Source organism: Acinonyx jubatus, chromosome C1 (assembly GCF_027475565.1).
Source record: "Acinonyx jubatus isolate Ajub_Pintada_27869175 chromosome C1, VMU_Ajub_asm_v1.0, whole genome shotgun sequence".
Lineage (NCBI taxonomy): Eukaryota > Metazoa > Chordata > Mammalia > Carnivora > Felidae > Acinonyx > Acinonyx jubatus.
The window spans coordinates 164873647-164893222 of record NC_069381.1 but is presented as its reverse complement, the minus strand read 5'-3'; the positions used below and the strand labels follow the sequence as shown (position 1 = coordinate 164893222).

Sequence of the window (19576 nt, the reverse complement as noted above, 5' to 3'; positions counted from 1 at the left end):
CCTCAAGCTCTGTGCTGACTGCTGAGAGCCTGGAGCCTGCTTCAGATTCTGTGTCTCCCTCTCTCTCTGCCCCTCCCCTGCTCACACTAGGTCTCTCTTTCAAAAATAAATGAACATTAAATCTTTAAAAAGAGAGAAAGAGAATGAGACTGCGTTAAGGTGAATAAAGAAAATAATTCTAGGGGAATCCTTACTCTGGCTATTCTTGGTGTACTGTTCTATTTTCATCAATGGATAATATTCCTGCCAGAAGCCAGGTGGGGAGGATTTCTGAACTGCATGTAAGATTTTCAGAGTGTATGAACCATAAGATCGGTCAATATTAATAACTATATTTGAAAGTTAAGGAGGTGCCCAGAATTACCAGCATTTTTAGTTGTGGTTTCTGCTTGCCCAGTCCCACATTCTTCAAATAGAATCCATTCAACATCCCACAAAAACATGAAAACTGATGGTCTTCCTTTGCTATCGTACTCTACTATCTAACATCATCACTGAGGGTTTTTAGGTTTTGAGAGCACAGATACGTCATCTGGAGCTCACATTGGAAAAGAGCAAAATTTGCACAGGGCAGGGAGTCCAAGGCACATGGCATATTGATGTGGTGGTTTGAATTTGAGAGTGAGGATGAAAAGGCTAGGGTGAGTGAATATGGTACACTCAGGCATTGGAAAGTTTGGGTGGGAAGCGTTCCCTAGCCTGCCACCAACAGAATGTGGATTGGGTGGAACAAGTGTGGTCTGTAAGAATGTAGTCAGCGAAGACTGGTTTATCCCACAAGGCTTAATTTTAAAGTCATGAGCTCCAGAACTTGAAGAGTATATGCAGAGAAGAGTCATTTATGACAGACTTACATATGCTTCCTTCCAGCCAGGTCAGGTTATCTGAATCAGGTGCTTTTTTTGCTTATGATGGTAACTCTTTTTTGCAAGATCTGGCTTATTTTCTTACTGACATGTAAAAGGCATTCTTTCTCCTCATTTATTTTTTAAATTCATTTCAATGCTAATTATAGATTTTTCCTGTTTATATGCCATATTATATATTCATCTGCTCACAAATATGTGCCATATTGTGCCCACAAAGGATATGGTATATCAAAGCATAGATGAATCCTTATAAATCCACAGTCATCCTTAGGGAAATTACACAAAACACTTTTCTGTTTGAGTAAATCAGGGTCATTATGTGGCTATCCAAACACAACAACATACTGTTTGATATCCATATCCTCTATATGTATTCTGAGTCTTTTGTTAAAAGCAGAAATTATTAAATCCTGTTTCAACTTATTATTCTGTAAAATTCGCAGTATTCTGTTGATATCTTAAAGCAATTACATAGCCCAAATCCAAAATATATGACCATCCTATAATATCAATAAATATACCTCCAATAGAATGTGTCACTAATGCACAGTCATTGTTTCTAAAATGCAAAACAGTACATGGAGCCCCTTAACTGAGGGTTTCTTCTTAAGACTATAATTCCAACTTACAAATGTATGTTTTTGAAAAGCATATTATTTAAAACTGTGTCCTCCATTGAGACAGAAGAGAGAGTTTACTGAGTTTCAGTATGGGAAGATGAAAAAGTTCTGGAGATGAATGGTAGTGATGGTTGTACAATAGTATGAATGTACTTAATGCTGCTGAACTGTACGGTTTTAAACAGTTAAAATGGTACATTTATGTATATCTTATCACAATAAAATTCTGTTTTAAATTGCCTCCTCTAAACGTAAAGAGCTTTCTAGCATAATTATGGCATTACTTGGTAATTTTAGTTTCCTTGAAATAACTCGATTTTTTTTAATTTTTCAAAAAATTTTTAATGTTTTTATTTATTTTTGTGAGAGAGAGGGAGAGACAGAGCACGAGTCGGGGAGAGACAGAGAGGGAGGCACAGAATCCGAAGAAGGCTCCAGGCTCTGAGCTGTCAGCACAGGGCCCGACACAGGGCTAGAATCCACGAACTGTGAGATGGTGACCTGAGCCGAAGTTGAACGCTTAACCGACTGAGCCACGCAGGTGTCCCAAAATAACTCTAAGTCAAATATGAATATGTAAGTAAGGAGCTCAATAACAAAAAATGTTGGTCAAACTGCAATTCACTAAAATATTTAAGTAAACTAGAAGAAAAGCACTAAAGCATCAGCTAGCAGGGATCAGAAGGATGATCTCTTGATTTTATTCCTATCTTGATGACCTTGTAGTTTAATATAATGGGTTTTAGCTTCACTGAAAAGTTTAGAGATGACTTTTTATTGACTTTAGTCAAAGAAAGAGAAGATTATTCAATAAAGACCATAAACATTAAACTTCTGGTATTTGGAAGTTGTATTAGATTGAATTTCAGGTATTATGTGCAGAATAAAGTGCTTTTATTATGATCACTCCTCTTTCAACTCTATATATTTCCAGCTTAATGGCATAATAATAGTATGACTGGGATTTACTAGCCACAGTTATAAATATGTAACATTCATTTCTAGGTAATATATTACACTGTTCTTTTATGAAGAAGTAGTTGCCCTTGATGTAAAAATGGATATTTGATTTGAATAAATGATTCTGGAATTTATGTGATACTCCCAAGTTATTCTGTCCTCTCATATACTGAAATGCTTTTGTGGGATGTCAGAGTTGGATAAATAATAATTGCCTTCCAGAATCTTCAGTATATATGATGGTTATTTTTAGAACCCAGCTAAAAACCTTTGTGACATAAACTCTTTAATTTTTTCCATACCTATTGCCCTAGCCACGATTTATTGAAAGCTGTGTATCCTAATAGCAAACTGGGCTTCCTTCTTAAAATACTAACCGAAAACTCTCTTCATGTATATAAATGGTGATCCAGTTAGCAAGTTCTTCTTAATGAAATCTGAATGATTTCATTTCTTACAGAGTTCAGCCATATAATTCAAAATTTACAAATATTGTTTCAATTTGCTGAAAAAGGAAAAGAGCACATAAGTTCTTGTGATTAGAATCATCTTAAAACCATAGCACTGGTAGGGATTTTACATTCTAATTTCCAACTGGACTGTAAAGAAGCCAAAAGTCTTCACTCACAGTCCTGGCTAAATGGACACAGGTAGTGAGGTGAGTATGAATTTTGCCCCCAGAAAATCAGTTGTGCAAAAAAATGAAATGAAATGAAATAAAATAAAATAAAATAGCATATATGTTTATTTTCATAAACAAAATTAAATCTTACTTCAAGGTGGGGGAACATTTCATCTCAATTAATCGGGAATTCCCCCACCCTGAGAGCCATTTGAAAGTACTCAGTTCTTACACCAACTGGAACAGTAGGGGATGGGAATGCTGCTTTGGTCTGGTTCTCACAGGTCCTCGCTGTGACCCTCCTGTCTGTGCTTATGCTAAGCTTCAACATTGCCCTTTGAATATTTCTGTCCACATTTTCTTCTTCACAGGGCTAGGATTAGGACCTCTAGATGGTCCCAACACTGAGAATATTACAATTCAAAATGAAATTTATGATATTGAGTTCCATTGGATTTCAGGTATTACATGCACAAGATGTACACTAAGATAAAAACAACTTCTTCCTATGGTTTTTAAATGCAGCCTTCTTGAAAAGTTCATCACAGCCAAACTTATTTGGAAGGAGGGCCCTGATATAGTGAGTGCCCAAAGCACATGCTTCATCTACCTAGTAGATGGTCCACTGTTGCTGATTCAAGCTTATTGAAAAGTAGTCTAGAGGCCCCTGTATATGACAATACTTCTAAATGAGTCAGCATTTTTTTCATCCAGCCTGAAAATTCTTTCCTAGCCACTTCATCAGGACATATTTTTTGACTTGTGTTTTCAAACAGTGTCAGTATAAGTGTAGAATTGATCAAACGTTCTCAACAGTCCTCTGGAAAGTGAGTTGGTCAGACACCCAGATGAAATGAGAGGTGACAATGCATCAAAATTTTCTCAGGATAGTCCCAGTTTGTATGTATTGTCCCACCATATTTTTTTCTTTTTTTCTCTTTTAATAGATTTAGTAAGATATAATTTATATACCATCATAATTCACCCATGTAAAGTGTTCAATACCATGGTTTTTAGTATATTCACAGGTTTATGCAACCATTACCACAATCAATCTTAGGAAATTTTCATAACCTCAAAAAAAACCCACCCTATACCCTTTAGCTACCACCTCTGTTCCCCATATGTCTGTCCCCCCCATACCACCTCCAGCCTTAGGGAAACACTAATCTATTTACTGCTTCTACATACTTCCCTACTCTGAACTTTAATATAAATGGAATCATACATTAGTCTTTTGTGTTTGGCTTCTTTCACTTATCATGTTTTCCCGGTTCATGCATGTTGTACCCTGTATGAGCACTTCATTCCTTTTTATGACCAAATATTATTCCATTGTATATATCTATCACTTTTGTTTATCCATCCATATATTACTTGACATTTGAGTGCTTCCTTCTATTGGTTATTATGAATAATGCTGCTATAAACACTCATGTACATGTTTCTGTGTAGATCTATGTTTTCACTTCTCTCGGGTATATACCTAAGAGTGGAATTGCTGGGCCATATGGTAACTCTATATTTAATCACTGGAGGAACTGCCAGACTCCTGTCCAAAGTAGCTGCCCCACTTTACAAGTATACCAGCAATATGTGAGTGTTCCAATTCTCCATATCCTTGCCAACACTTAATGTTATTTGGCTTTTTCATTCTGGCCCTACTAGTGGGTGTGAAGATGTATCACTTGGTGGTTTGGATTTGCATTTCTCTGATGAGTAATGATGTCAACATTTTTTTCATGTGCTTGGTAACTATTTGTATATTTTCCTTGGAGAAATGTCTATTCACATCTTTTGCCCATTTTTAAATTGAGATTTTTGTCTTCTTTATTATTGAGTTGTAAGCGTTCTTTATATGTTCTAGATACAGGTTCCTTACCAGATACATGATTTGTAAATATTTTCTCTCATTCTGTGGATTATTCTTTCATGTTGTTAATGGTATCTTTTGAAGCACAACTAAAATTTTTTTGATGAAGTCCAGTTTATCAATTTTTTTCTTTTGTTGTTCATGCTTTTGGTCTCATAACTAAGAATCCTTCACCAAATCTGAGATCATGAGGATTTATCCCTATGTTTTCTTTTAGTAGTTTTTTGGTGTTAACTCTTACATTTAGGTCTTTGGTCCATTTTGTGTTAATTTTTACATGTGATGTAAGCTGGCATTATTAATCTTGCCTCCTTTCACTCTCAAAATGTTGGATGATAAAAGATATGGTCACTCTAGTTAGAGATGAAATAGATTAAAGCTCCCTGACCTATGATAATTAACGACATATAAAAGCAAGAATCATATGGCCCTAAGGAAATATAGAGAAGACAATTTCAAAAAAAAAAAAAAAGATAGAATGAGTCAAAGGCTAAGAAGATTGAGCAAAGCTCACAGATGTCTCCTTTCAAAAGCCTACAACTGCTGGTCTTTAAAACCCTGAAGTCCAATTCCTTTTCGATTCCTAGAATATTTTATTCGATTCCTCCTTTTTAAAACAGTGTGGCTCTATGCCATCATGGTCAGTAGTGTGCCTATTAACTTTAAAATATCAACTCATGGGCAATTTTGTATTTTCTCTTAAAAATGTAAATACATATTTTACAAGTGAATTTCAAAACTTGCTGAAATTAGTAACTAATATTTGCACAGCTACTTTGGTGATGTAAATCTAGGGTTTAAAATAAAAAGTAATGCAGCTAAGTTGAGGGCTATTCCAAATTCTCCGTAGTCTGACAACAGACTTGTCATCTCTTTACCTGTCCTAAGGATACCAATTTAATTATCCTAATTGTTTAAATCCTTTTAAGTAAAGTACAGTAGTGAACGTTAGAATTGATAAAAGATCTATGAGTCAGTTATCAGTTCAACTTAAGTTATGAGTTGACAACACACAGAGTAAACTACTATGTAGAATTTAATAATAATAATGAATTTGGATCTTCAAGAAATATTTTCTCATTTATCTCTCTTAACAACAATTGGATATTTCTTAATCTGTGAATATAGTACTAAAATAGATAAACTTCTGGGACACCTGGGTGGCTTAGTCAGTTGAGTGTCCAGCTCTTGATTTTGGCTCAGGTCCTGATCTTGTCATTGGTGGGATTAAGCCCCAAGTCAGGCTCTGTGCTGGCAGCAGGGAACCTGCTTGGGATTCTCTCTCTCTCTCTCTCTCTCTCTCTCTCTCTCTGTCTCTCTCTGCCCCTCCACTGCTCATGCACACACACTCTCTCTTTCTCTCAAAAGATAGGCATGTAAAAACATAAATAACATAAATAAATAAATCATCAGTCATCAGCGACTCAGTCAGTTAGGTGACTTCAGTTCTGGTCATTGTCTCATGGTTCATGAGTTCAAGCCCTCCATCAGGCTTCATGCTGTCACCACATCCTCTGTCTCCCACCCCAGCCTGTGCTCTCTTTCTCTCAAAAATTAAACAAACATTAAAAAAATTTTAAAACATAAATAAAATAAAATAGGTAAACTATATTTGAGTGTAAATGAGTCCACTAATCATTGTGTTGATATTTTTAGCCTTCACATATATTTGGACCACTGGATGCTTTGTTTGACTTTGCTCTTATAAGAAAAAAGACCATATTTTTGCCTCCACAAACTTGGGTTATTTGAGGATTCAGTATATAGAATTCTTTTCCTGCCTTTTGGCATCTTATTATCCAAAGATTAATATTCCAGTCAGACAAAAACTGGTTTCTTCATATTTGTTTGGTGTTGTCCCTTGGGGCTGAAAGAGATGTAACAACCAAATATCTATTTACCAAGACAGGCAGTTATTGTTTTGTTGGTTCTGTCAATCTTTTTGTACCTGTGATTATTTCATAAAAAGTATTTTGAATGATGTTACATGCCTATCAATTTCAGAAACAGCTCTGTGGAGCAGAACACAAATGGAAAAAACTTAGCCAGTGGAACTCTGGATTGTTTTTGTTAGTTAACAAGCTCTGAGAACTTTGAAATTGTAAGGTGCTTTTAAATTAGTCGTGAATCATCTCTGTATCAGAAGTTATTCATTATTGTATTATTCTATCCATTTTCAAAATGAGTCCATTCATTTGGTCATATCAGACAACCAGTAGGGATGGAAAATCATAGTTCACATTTCCCTATTGCTCATATACTTAGGGGACAGTGTTACAGATATCAGGACATGGCAGGGATATTCTTCCTCTTCCTCATGCATTCAGTGTCCTAGCTAATGCAAATGAGTGACCTGTAAAAGGAGTATGCAGGGTAGGTGGGATGAGAGTCACTACAGAGGTGAGCCTCCCTTCCTTATGACAGTTTGTGTCATCCTGTGGGGGTTCCTTGGCAGAAACAAGGTTAGAAACTATTGCTCTTGGGATAGTCCAATAAATATAGACCAACTAGTACAGATCTCCTGAAAAATATGGAAAACTTGTGCCTGACTAGAGGTGTTCCAAGTCAATGCTTCTCAAACTTAAAAAGGCAAGTTCTGGTTCAGGACTCTCGGGCAGAGTCGAGTACTGCAGAACACTGTGTTTTCTGACAAGCTCACAGAGAATGGGATGCTTCTGGTGCAGGAACCACACTGAGTAACCAGGGCTGTGTGGTTCAGGCTTGCCGTGGGCCCCTCAGGGTACAGGAGTCAGAAGGTGAAAGAACATGGGTGAAGGCAGGTGCTTACTCCTGTGAACAGAAGGGGCAAGGAGGAAACTCCAGTGTGCACAGAGGGAGAGGCACTAAAGATGGAAGACTGATAAACACTGAATCCCTGGAAAATCTTCAAAGATGAGAGCAGACTTGTTTTAATTGAGAGAAGATCTGTTAGAAGGTTTCCAGTGCTCACAGAGGTAGATGAGAAAGATGATTTATGCAGCGGCATGAAAGACAAGTTCAGCAAAACTTTTTGAATGACATGTAGGAAAGAATTTAATGTATCAAATTGCAGTAATGTCATGTATGGAAAAGCACTTTGTGAAACAAAGCTCTACTGAAATATAGGACACTGGCATTAATACTAATAGCCTTAGTCAAGCCAGTAGGCATGGCACTGGGGGTCAGATCAAGGTTATCACCAAGGGTACTGAGGAAAGGAGATTGGAGAAGTGGGGCCAGAGAATGGACCACTGGCTTTAAGGTCATGAATGGAGGAGAGGGAGTGGATGAATGTGATGACATGATCTCTTGCTTAGGGAAGAACTGAAACCAGGGAGTTTAAGGAACCTTAAATTTCCCTTGGACCTGATCCTTCATTTTATGGATGAACAAACTGAGGTCCAGAAAAACTAAATTATGTGCACAAAGTCACTCAGCAAGTAGGGTACAGAGTAGTGTCTTCCTTTAGGACTGCCAGACTTAGCCTATAAGGAGACAGGATGCCCAGTTAAATTTGAATTTCAGTTTAAAAATAATTTTTAGTATAAAAATGTCCAATGAATACCTCTAGTCAAGCAAAATATTTGCGACATACTAAAAAACTTATTTATTGTTGATCTGAAATTCACATTACTGGACATCATATATTGTTTCTGGAAACACTAGATTCATTGGCAATCCAGTACTTTTTGGTAAATAGAGATATAGGAAAGATGAAGAAGATACATTGAACTTGTATTTAGAATATAAGATCCATTAGGGCATACATTTCTATGTATTTATTATCTGGAGATTCTCCAGAATCTAGGTCTGTGAATAGCACTCAGTAAATATTTACTGTACGTGTGAATGAAGGTATGGTAATGCTAAAAATATTGTGCCAAGTAGGATGCCTAACATACAAAAGAACAGAACTAAGATTTAGTATTTGTTCATAAACATATTCTATGTGTCTGATATTTTTTCAGCAGAACATTCTTGAGCAAACTTCTCAAGAATGTTCACTATGGAAAATAAAGTACAAAGAAAAGATAAGACTTTGAAAATGAATTTTTGAGTCATATTAGAGCTTGAAAATTCTGTATTGCTAGTTTACTTGAATTTTCAAGAGTAATTCTGAGGATTTTAACTGATTAATAATTCAGGATTGAAGTATGGCATGTAGCACAAATTGATGTGGTTTGGAATATATTTCTGAAAAAATAAACACTCCAGGGCTCATTTTTCATCAAAGGGAAATAGGACAGAGGAGCTGATTGCTGGAACCTGGCCACAGCTTCCCTGCAAGCAGGGTGGGTGCAGGTGGAGTTTATCAGTCCTCTTCATCTAGATCTAAATCAGTGCTGAGGGAACTGATTGGGTTCATCCCTATTTAAGCACCTTTGATATGGCCACAATCTTGTTTTTCTTAAACTGACACTTGGGGTAGAAAAGGATTTGATGAAGCACAAGAATAACTGTCACTTGTTAAGGATTTACTGTGAGCAAGCATGCATCCAGCAGGAACCCATTTAACCTTGTAAGGAAGGTATTATGATCCCCATTTTTCAGATGAGAAAATTGAGGCATACAAAGATGAAGTAACTTAACACAATAAGTGGTAAAAATGGTTTAAAAAAAACAAAAAACAAAAAACAAAAAAACAAAAACCCTTTCCATTGGGCAACAATGCAAATCAGCTTATTCTAAGAATACCAGAATCCTGCAAAATATATTGCCTTATTTTACCAAAATAATCATCATGGAAAATAATTACAAGTAGATCATATTACCATGAATCAAGCTTTGGCTTTGCATGAAGTTAATAAACATCCTCTAACCAAAGTAAGTCATCAGTCCAGTGATTTAGTTCTAGTCTCATATTTTCTCTCACCCTCTGCCTTCATCAGGAGGGCGATGCACCGCATCTGCATTTTCTCATTGTGCAGTTATCATCGTGCTGGGGTCTATCTGTTGGTGTCTGGGCAGGCAGCAGATGGTACATTCAAGCAGGTAATTGAGGAGAGCTTAATGAAGTCGATATTTTCAAAAGTGTGGACAGGGTTAAGAGAACAAATGGGAGAGAGAGAAGGGCCAGGAACTAGCAACAGCTGGAATCAATTACTGTCCCTTGACCCTGAAACAATGAGAGAAGAGAGCCATTGCCAGAAGCCAGAGACAGGTGCAGCACAGCAGAGGGACAACCAGCAGGCAAGGAGCTGCTATCTTCTAGGAAGGGTGCAGCCAGTTTGTTGCCACCAGAAAGAAGTAAATCCAAACAAAGTCTAGGGTGAAAATGACGTACACAAACGCCTGCCTTCCCTCTCTTCTTGTAGTCTAGTCTCTTACTGGTAGCCAACATGAACTAACTGAACTCAAACGGAAGCCAGAGGACAAGGGAACCACTGATCTAGTCCACAAAGGTCAGTCTCCCCAGGGCACAGAGCAGGGTGGAGAATGGGACCTATATGGCTCTGGAAGGGCAGATGGAAAATATCCATTGCATAGTGCTTTACTGCCATGGTTGCATAGCCTAATAAGCCTACTTTCTCTTCTCTTGCACTCTTCTTTTCCACATTCCTTTTGTCTTCCAAGTTCTCTCTCTGGCAGATGTCTCCTCTTTGCTCTGCATGGAGGGCTGCTAGTCTACTTCTTGAATTTAAGTGATGTTACCCTGGTGCTGGGCCCCATTTTTATGGGGCTCCTAGTCCTTCCCAACTCCATCTCCAGGTCCACTGAGGAACACATACTCTGGGGCAGATCTCCCTGGTCATCTGATTCCTTGGTTCTCTGATTTGACTAGGGAAGCCTCTCTTCCTTGTTACACCATTGGCAATCTGTTTCCAGATACTCCAGAGCGTTGAGTTCTAAAGGCATTTCCTTCAAATGGCTACCTTCCTAGGAAATTAAGTAGCCTCTGTCTTTACACAGTGCCTGATTTCCTATGGCATTTCTGCCTCCTGGAGCAGCCAAGTCCCTAGTATTTATTACCCAGTAGAAACCACAACTCATGTGGCACGGCCTGGAAGCACTGCAACTGAAAGAACATAGTCTAACAACAGGAGAGGGTTTTTTTCTTCTTCCTCTTCTTTTTTGTTTGTTTTTACTTATGTTCCTAGAATATTAAGAAAAGGATACATGAAACAGTATTCAGGAAATTCCCTTTCCCTTCCCTTCTTCAGTTTTCTCACCCTCTCTCAGTTCCTTCAGCATCTTTTCTCTGGAGTCTCCCCGGCACCTCCCCTACCTCTAACCCACCTGTCTCCCTTCTTCCTCCTCTTTCCCCTTTCTTTCATTTCTAGACCACAGAAGTCCCAGAGAACTTGCCTGGCAACAGAACCTGACTCTGAGGTAGAGAAGGGAAAGAAACTGAGCTGGTAGAGGTGAGACCCTTCTCAGTAGATAGAAGATGAGAAAGGCTGGGTGCGTTTCTGCCTGAATAATGTACCCTTGCCAGTGTGAGGATCATGATGGAGTGAGAACAGCAGCACTGAAAGGTATCAAAATACTTTTAAACTTTAAACAACTTGATAGTTATGGCATATGAATTACAGGCTCATAACCAAAGTCATTTTCCATCTGTAATTATTACAGTGGCTGCCATTCATTGAGTGCTTGCCCCGTGCCAGGCGTTTTACCAAGGATTTTAATATATTTATCTCTAAAGTTCAAACCAAATCTATAACATATTGGTGCCAGCCTCCCTTTGCAAATGAAGAAATTGAAATGCAGAGCCATGATTTGAACAAATTGTGACTCTAAAGCACATCCCTTTTCATTAACAATGGCACTAGTACAGTAGCTCCCAACAGATGAACAAATACTGTCACCAGTCCTTGTGCTATCATGCATGCAGCATTTTTAATCTTCACATCAACCCAGTGAGGTAGTAGGGTTGTTAGCACCACTCTATGGATGAGAGTCAGAGACATGAAGGCACCCTGTTGGCCACACAGCTAGTACTCTTGAGAGTCACACGTGAACCCAGGTCTGTTGGACTCCAGATGCGTTCTCTTAATGACTGACCTGTACTCCAAAGATGCCTGCTTTACAATATTATATACGAGGGACAGAGTGGTGTTATTAATATAGTAGCTTGTTAGTTATTAATTTCTAGGATAACTCTGTGTGGGTGGAGGCAGGTATTTCTAAGAGTTGAGAACCAGCGTGATAGGACCTGCTGTGATATGGCTTGCAGCAGGTGCAGGTCAGCTGGTGAATGCTAGGGTGGGGCAACATACTCCATGCCAGCATTTTGAAATAGAGAAATTTGGGGTTCATGAGATGAGTCAAGACAATGACAAACAGCAACTGACCCTGTGAAACAGAAACCAAAGAATAGATTACAATACACAGGTCCCTCCACTTGATGTTTACTAGTTAGCCCATTTCTTGAACAGCAATCCAATAATAATCATCATGTCTCAGGGGAGTCTCCCCTATAGTTCAGGTCATTTCCTTCATGACTGGCTGTATGACTGTGATAGTTTTTTTAAAATATTATTTATTTTCATCTAAATGTTTTTAAAGTCTAGTATAGTTAACATACAGTTTTATATTAGTTTCAGGTGTACAATATAGTGATTCCACAATTCTATATATTCTGTGCTCAAGATAAGTGGACTCTTTATTTTGTGTGTACATATATTTGTGTATATGTGTGTGTATGTGTGTGTGTGTACACACACTTCATCTTCTTTATTCATTTATTTCTTCATGGACACTTGGGATGCTTCCATAATTTGGCTATTGTAAATAATGCTGCAATAAATACAGCGGTGCAAATACCTTTTTGAATCAGTGTTTTCATATTATTTGGGTAAACACCCAGTAGTTGACTGTGATAGTTGTATGGAAGACGAGTCCTGATACTGAAATTAGTCTATAAATTCTGAAATGAATAAAATATGGAGATGTATTGATAAAACAATACAAGTGTTGGCTTAACTAGTCAGCTGCCTCATGAGAGAATTAGAAAAAACAAAAAGTAGTTCTCAGAAGCCCACTCATGAACTGTTACATAGACTTCAGGTAATTTTCTAAGGTGTATATTTTTAAATAAAATTTTAGTTGTGTTAGATGAAAACCATCAACTTTTAGCAGATTAAGATAATTTTTAATGTTTAAATATAATATTTGTCGGGTGATTTCTACGATGATTTCATGGAGTGTTTTAGGGGAAGGCAAGTTGAGGGGTCTGTGGTTTTGGGATCAAGGAAAGTTGTCATAAATCGTACAGTTAAAACATTGATCTCTCTCCCAGCCTATCATTCACCTTCCTTACCTTCTGTTTCTCCTACTGTCAAATTTTACCCTGAAGAAGTTAAGACTCAGAGACACAAGTGTATAAAAGAGCACTTAATAAGACCCAAATCCTGAGGCCAATTTCTTCCCCCAGGCCAATTTCTAATGTAAATCCTTCCTTTTCCAGGTTTTGGTGTCTTTTTTTTTTTTTTTTTTTTAATTTCTATCTCATCTGAGGCATTGTGCCAAGCACTCAGAGTATACACACCATGAAGTACTCCAGAAGCTCACAGGCAATTTTCTCTTGAAAAGTGGCTCCCAATGCAAACTGGTGCAGCTGCTGTGAACAGTATGGAGGTTCCCCAAAACGTTAAAAACAGAACTACCCTACAATCCAGCAATCGCACTACTAGGCATTTACCCAGAGAATGCAGAAACACTAATTCAAAGGATTACATGTACCAGAGTGTTTACAGCAGCATTATCTACAATAGCCAAATTATGGAAAGAGCCAAAGTGTCTATCAACTGATGAACAGATAAAGAAGATATGGGAGATAGATAGACATAGATATAGATATAGATATAGATATAGATATAGATATAGATATAGATATAGATATAAATATAGATTAGATATATAGATATATGATGGAATATTTTTCAGCCATAAAAAGAATGAAATATTGCCATTTGTGATGACATTGGTGGAGCTAGAGAGTATTATGCTAAGCAAAATAAGTCAAAGACAAATATATGATTTCATTCATATGTGGAATTTAAGAAACAAAACAAATGAGCAAAGGGAAAAAAAGACAGCTGCAATCCAAAAAACAGACTTTTAACTATAGAGAACAAACTGAAGGTTGCTGGAAGGGAGGTGGGCAGAGGGATGGGTGAAATAGGTGATGGGAATTGAGGAGTGAACTTGTCGTGATGAACACCAGGTGTTGTATGGAAGTGTTGAATCACTACGTCGTATACCTGAAACTAATACTACACTGTATGTCAACTGGAATTTAAATAAAAACTTAAAAGTGGTTCCAACACCATACCTCACTGACACTGTGGCTGCTGGTGAAAAATTCAGATCCTCCTCCTGGAGGAGGCTAGTGGAAACCAGGAGGAGATCCTCCTCCAGGAGGAGGCCTGTGGAAACCAAACCTCAGTACCTGGGCAGGTACAGGGAGGTCTGTCTTCCTAGAGCCATTGAGGGGAACCCCAACATGAACAGAACTGATGGTAACATGATGAGATGATAGGAGCAGTGGTGTAGAAAGGGAAGGGAATGTGAAGAAGGGCTGGCCTCGACTCCTTTCTGATTATTAGAAGGCTGCAAGGCACAGCCTCCTGCTGGCCTTTGATGCCAACTAAAGTAGAACATTATACATGCTGATGCTGTGTGTGGTTCATCCTAGTTATCTACTTTTGGTTTGGAATCTACTAACAGCTTCTGGGCTGGCTAAGTTGGTAGAGCATCTGACTCTTGATCCCATGGTTTGGAATCTACTAGACCTATTTCTTGCTAAATATAGTTTGCTATTGAAAAACATGTAATGTTTAGCATCAGAGGATGAAATTAAGTGTTAGCTCTATATAGGCTAAGCCTAGCACTTTAAATTGACTCATTTGTAGGTAGTATAAAATGGTGCTGTCCATACAGTCAAGATGATTGCAGTTACTACGCTCGCATTATATAGTCCATGAATGCGTACTGACTTCCATTTCTCCTTTTGCAAGATTATATAACTATTGCACTTTTAATTAGGAGGGTGATGATGCTGATACCAAGGAATTCAATGCAATGAACTTTTTATTATTAGAGATAAAAATTAATCCTCAATTCCTTTGGCCTTTTAATTGTTTAACTGTGGAATCAGTCAAATGTGGAGGCTGAAGAAGCACCGAGGGATAATGTAATTGCAACTCTTCAAACAATTGTATCTGTCTGGAGAATGAAGATTGATGATCTGGAAAATAGATCTCATTGTTTCAGTAGTAGAATTATGGGTTTTGCCAGTGGCTATTAAGAGAGATTCTCTGGGAAACTTTTTACCAAAAGAAAAAAAAAATGATACTTGTGAGATGAAGGAAATTTAATTCAGACACTTTTCATTAAGAAAGGCCAGAAACTCCAATTCCCAAGTTCATAGTTGACGAGAGGCCCCAGAGCAGTAATTATCCATTTTTCAAGTTTCCTGATAGAAAGCTCTTCAATTAGATATAGACAAGGGGAAAATTATGATAAAAGGAAGGGTAGTTTGTCCTTTCTAAAGAGCACTAGGAAAATAGGGACTATATAACAATGTTAAGAGATAATTATATTAAATGAGTTAAGCACTTTGAATTATCTTAAAAGATGTTAAATTACTTTCGGTATTGCTATTTCACTTAAAGTGCGTAAAATTTTAACTCTGAAAATAAACTTGCATTCAGTATTCATTTATGTTCCCTAAATTCTCAGAAAGGATGGGTTGCCTTGGGCATCCTTGGATATCCCTTGGGGAAATAGGTTATTCTGTGGATGAACTAGGTAGTGTGTTTTTTGTTCAAAGTGCCAGTGAATATTTGAAATGTTGATTCAGTATATTTGTCATGCTGTTAGAAAGATTGATTAGTTGTCTCACTTGTTGATTCTAATGTTACTTGACAAGCATCATTTGCATGGCCATTTGTGTTTTCTACCTTCCTTATTCATATATGAGGCAGAAATGGGTGTAAATGATTGACTTGATAGGAGGCTATGGGCTATCATGGATTAATATAAGTCAGAGGAAATGCCTCCCTCTTTGTTCAACCACATAATGGTAGTTCATGAATATTTTATTTTACCATTTTAAAGTGGAGGAAGCTTAGAAGGTGAGTTGAAGTGACCTCGGTCCCTTTCATTTTATTTATAATGTAGTGTTTCTTGTTACTTGCTGCTAAGCAGAGAGTGAAGATGTAACTGTTTACCTCAACAGGGTAAATGGAAGCAGCTCTACAGCCATGGTCCACCACCAAGCTGAACTCTGAGTATGTATCTGTCCAGGAATTACTTCTAATCTGAGCACAGAGATGATACAGAACATATATTTAGAATGAAATAGTCCCTGGCCTTTTGCATGATTTTATTTTATTAATGGAGACTTCTACTAGCAGGCAGTGAATGTAGAAGGGAGGTTTTAGAAACCGAGAACTTGAGAAACACATTATATGTGCTTATTATTATTATTAGGTTGGAAGGGCTGTGTTTGAGAAATGTGAAAAAGTTCTTTTCTTATAACATTTTTTTAAAGAAATACTACTTTATTTTAAAATTTTTTTTATTCGCAAACATTTCATTTATATCCCTAAAAGATAAGGGATTTTTAAAATACATAAACACAATACCATGATGCCTGAAAAAGTGAAGAATCCCCTTAACATGTTCCAATATGCAGTCAATATTCAAATCTCCCATAAGCAAACTTGTACATTTTTTTTCAAATCAGGATCCCGTCTATAACATTTCTTATTTTAAAGCTAAAAATAAGACAGTGTTGTATGAGAATAGCACTAAAGGATGATGAAGTTGGGGAAACAAGAGGATTGAAAACAGATAAAAACAAACAAACAAAACTTAGGCCTTGACACGGTTTGTTCAGGATGTTCAAGATAAAGTAGCCACATTTTAAAAAGAGATGAACATTAATGTTCTCTAATGGTAAAGTAATAAATGTGGTTTCTTTGTAAACCATTTCAAAATTAAAGACATGAAAAGACAAGGAAAAATTAACCCCAACAGCTGCTGCCACCATGCTTCTCTACCAGTCACAGGTAGCCCAACTGGTGCCTCCCATCTTAATTCTGTGTGTGGCTGTGGAGGACATTTTTGTAAAGCAAAAATGTGATGCTTTTATACCTACCATCCGGAAGGTACTTTTTGTCCCACTTAATTATTTGTCGTTATTTGTTTGCACTGTAAGTCATTAAAAGACATTCAAGGGGTGTGGGTGGCTCAGTTAGTTGAGCGGTTGAGCGTCCGACTTCAGCTCAGGTCATGATCTCCCAGTTCGTGGGTTTGAGCCCCAAGTCGGGCTCTGTGCTGACCGCTCAGAGCCTGGATCCTGCTTCAGATTCTGTGTCTCCCTCTCTCTGTCTCTCTCTCTGCCCCTCCCCTGCTTGCGCTCTTTCTGTCTCTCAAAAATAAATTAATGCTAAAAAAAATTTTTTTAAAGACATTCAAAAAGAAAGAATGAGAGAGAAGGAAGCTGAGATTCTGTATACAGTCTGCTTTTCCACCAACAAGATGCTCCCCACTACAGTGGGGATGACTGCCCTTCCTGATTAGGATCTTTTAGCCTACAGTATAGGAATATGAATTGTTTTAGCCTACAGCATAGGAATATGATCTCAGCTATGAACTTTTGGGATCCAAAATATTGATTCTACCTCATTGGGCAGTGGAGTTAATAACAGTAATGATACAAAAAAATAAGTAATAGGATTGGGGACCTCTACCAAATTGAGGGAAGGGTAGTGTTTGCTTCTCGCGTTGAGGAGGAATAAAAATTCAGTGAAATTATCACAAACCCGAGGGTTAAGAAGGTTATATATCTGTGCCATATATCAGTCTAAAGTCTAGTGAATAGATCTGTTCAGAGTTAAACCACAGTGAGAAAGCACAAAGCCTTCAGGCTTTTAGGAAACTATTCTGAGATTTGGAATCAGAACATAAGGCATCAGAAGTAGGATATCAAAGAGCTCACTTTTTAAAATAAAAGGGGGTTACTTTGTTGTTACAACAAGAACAGTAGGAAATAGAAAGAAACCCAGAGAAGGACACATAGATCCAGCAAATCATGTCAGTTCTGCACATGGAGATGGGAGCCAGGGGGTATCATCAAGTAAAATGGGCAGGAATTCAAAAATTGTGTTCTGAACTTGCTTAAAGGGAGTAGGGTCACAAAAGGGGGAAGAGGGTGGGGAAATGGATACTGTAATAAGTAGAGTCAGGTCCTGCTGATGCAGGAAAAATGTGTCAGAAAGAACTCTTCTGCTGTCATTTAAGTATTAAAAGTCACAGGAGCCTTGGCATAATGTCTTCCTTCGTTTGACTCTGTCACATGCATATGTATCCTTTCATAGCATCACAGGTGAAAGGTGACTAGTTGAGGACAGCATTTGAATATTACTGCTTTTTCTGGCCAGATACTGTCTTATAACAATTCATGTACAGTCCTATTTTAATGGCTCCAAAGTGAATATGAATATGCCATGGGTATTTAATAATTTTTTATTATTTGACATTTATACTACAGTAAGGTTTTTGCTAATATAAATTATGCTACATCAAATAACCTCGTAGGCAAGTCTTTGTGTGTCATTAGTTGTTTCCTTTGAGTAATTGCTGTAACTTGGGTACAGAGGCTTAGAAATTGCCCGTTTCAGACTGTCGCTACTGCTCGCCGAACTTCCTTCCATAGAGTTTGTACCAGTGCACACAACCATCAACCGTGAAACATCAACCAGTTCCCATATTCAAGGATGAGACTCCTAGCACATCATCATTTTATAAACCTCTGAATCGTGTTTTTCTAATAGTGCAGATGATGTCAATTAAGTCATAGGAACTCTTCTTCCTGGTACTCATTGTGATCAAAGGTGAGCAATTTTAAAATACCCTGGTGGAAGTTAGAGCAAAACACAGAATATAGTGATCCGGAGTGCCTGGGTGGCTCAGTTGGTTGAGCATCTGACTTCAGCTCAGGTCATGATCTCATGGTTCATGAATACGAGCCCCATGTCTGGCTCTGTGCTGACAGCTCAGAGCCTGGAGCCTCCTTCAGATTCTGTGTCTCCCTCTCTCTCTCTGCCCCTCCCTGACTCACGCTCTGTCTCTTTCTTTCTCTCTCTAAAAAATAAACATTAAAATAAAAAAAAAAATATAGTGATCAAAGAATATTTAAGCTATACAGAGTGATCATACTAATTATTTTATTAACCAGGTGTTCTAATCTATTTCTCTAACCACAGTCTAACATATTTCTATCTTTAATCCTTCTAATTGTATAATCACTCAAAAGGAAACTAATAATTCTTCCTTTCTCAAAAACTAGAAAAGTCAAGTAAAGAACGTAAGAATATAAGGTCCCTGAACAACTCAGTAATATTACTATAGTTTTAAAAGAGAATCCAGGGGTGTCTGTGTGGCTCAGTCAGTTAGGCGTCCGACTTCGGCTTAGGTCATGATTTCACAGCTCGTGAGTTCGAGCCCCGTGTCGGGTTCTGTGCTGACAGCTCAGAGCCTGAAGCCTGCTTCTCATTCTGTGTCTCCCTCTCTCTCTGCTCCTCCCCTGCTTGTGCTCTTTCTCTGTCTCTCAAAAATGAATAAATGTAAAAAAAAATTTTTTTAAAGAGAATCCGAAACAGAATCCACATTTGAAATTTATTGCTATATTTAAGAAGGT

At 37.7% G+C, this 19576-nt stretch overlaps 1 protein-coding gene across 4 annotated transcripts in view; it reads left to right on the top strand.

Moving 5' to 3' along the window:
- ZNF385B (zinc finger protein 385B) overlaps positions 1-19576 on the top strand; it is a 313431-nt gene that overhangs the window by 67402 nt on the left and 226453 nt on the right. Inside the window, exon 2 of one of the 4 annotated variants that reach the window (XM_027055377.2) lies at positions 16109-16160. The exons of the other annotated variants lie outside the window; for them this stretch is intronic. The gene's annotated coding sequence lies outside the window, so the exon portion shown is untranslated. The remainder of the gene's footprint in view (positions 1-16108; positions 16161-19576) is intronic. 4 annotated transcript variants of the gene reach the window in all.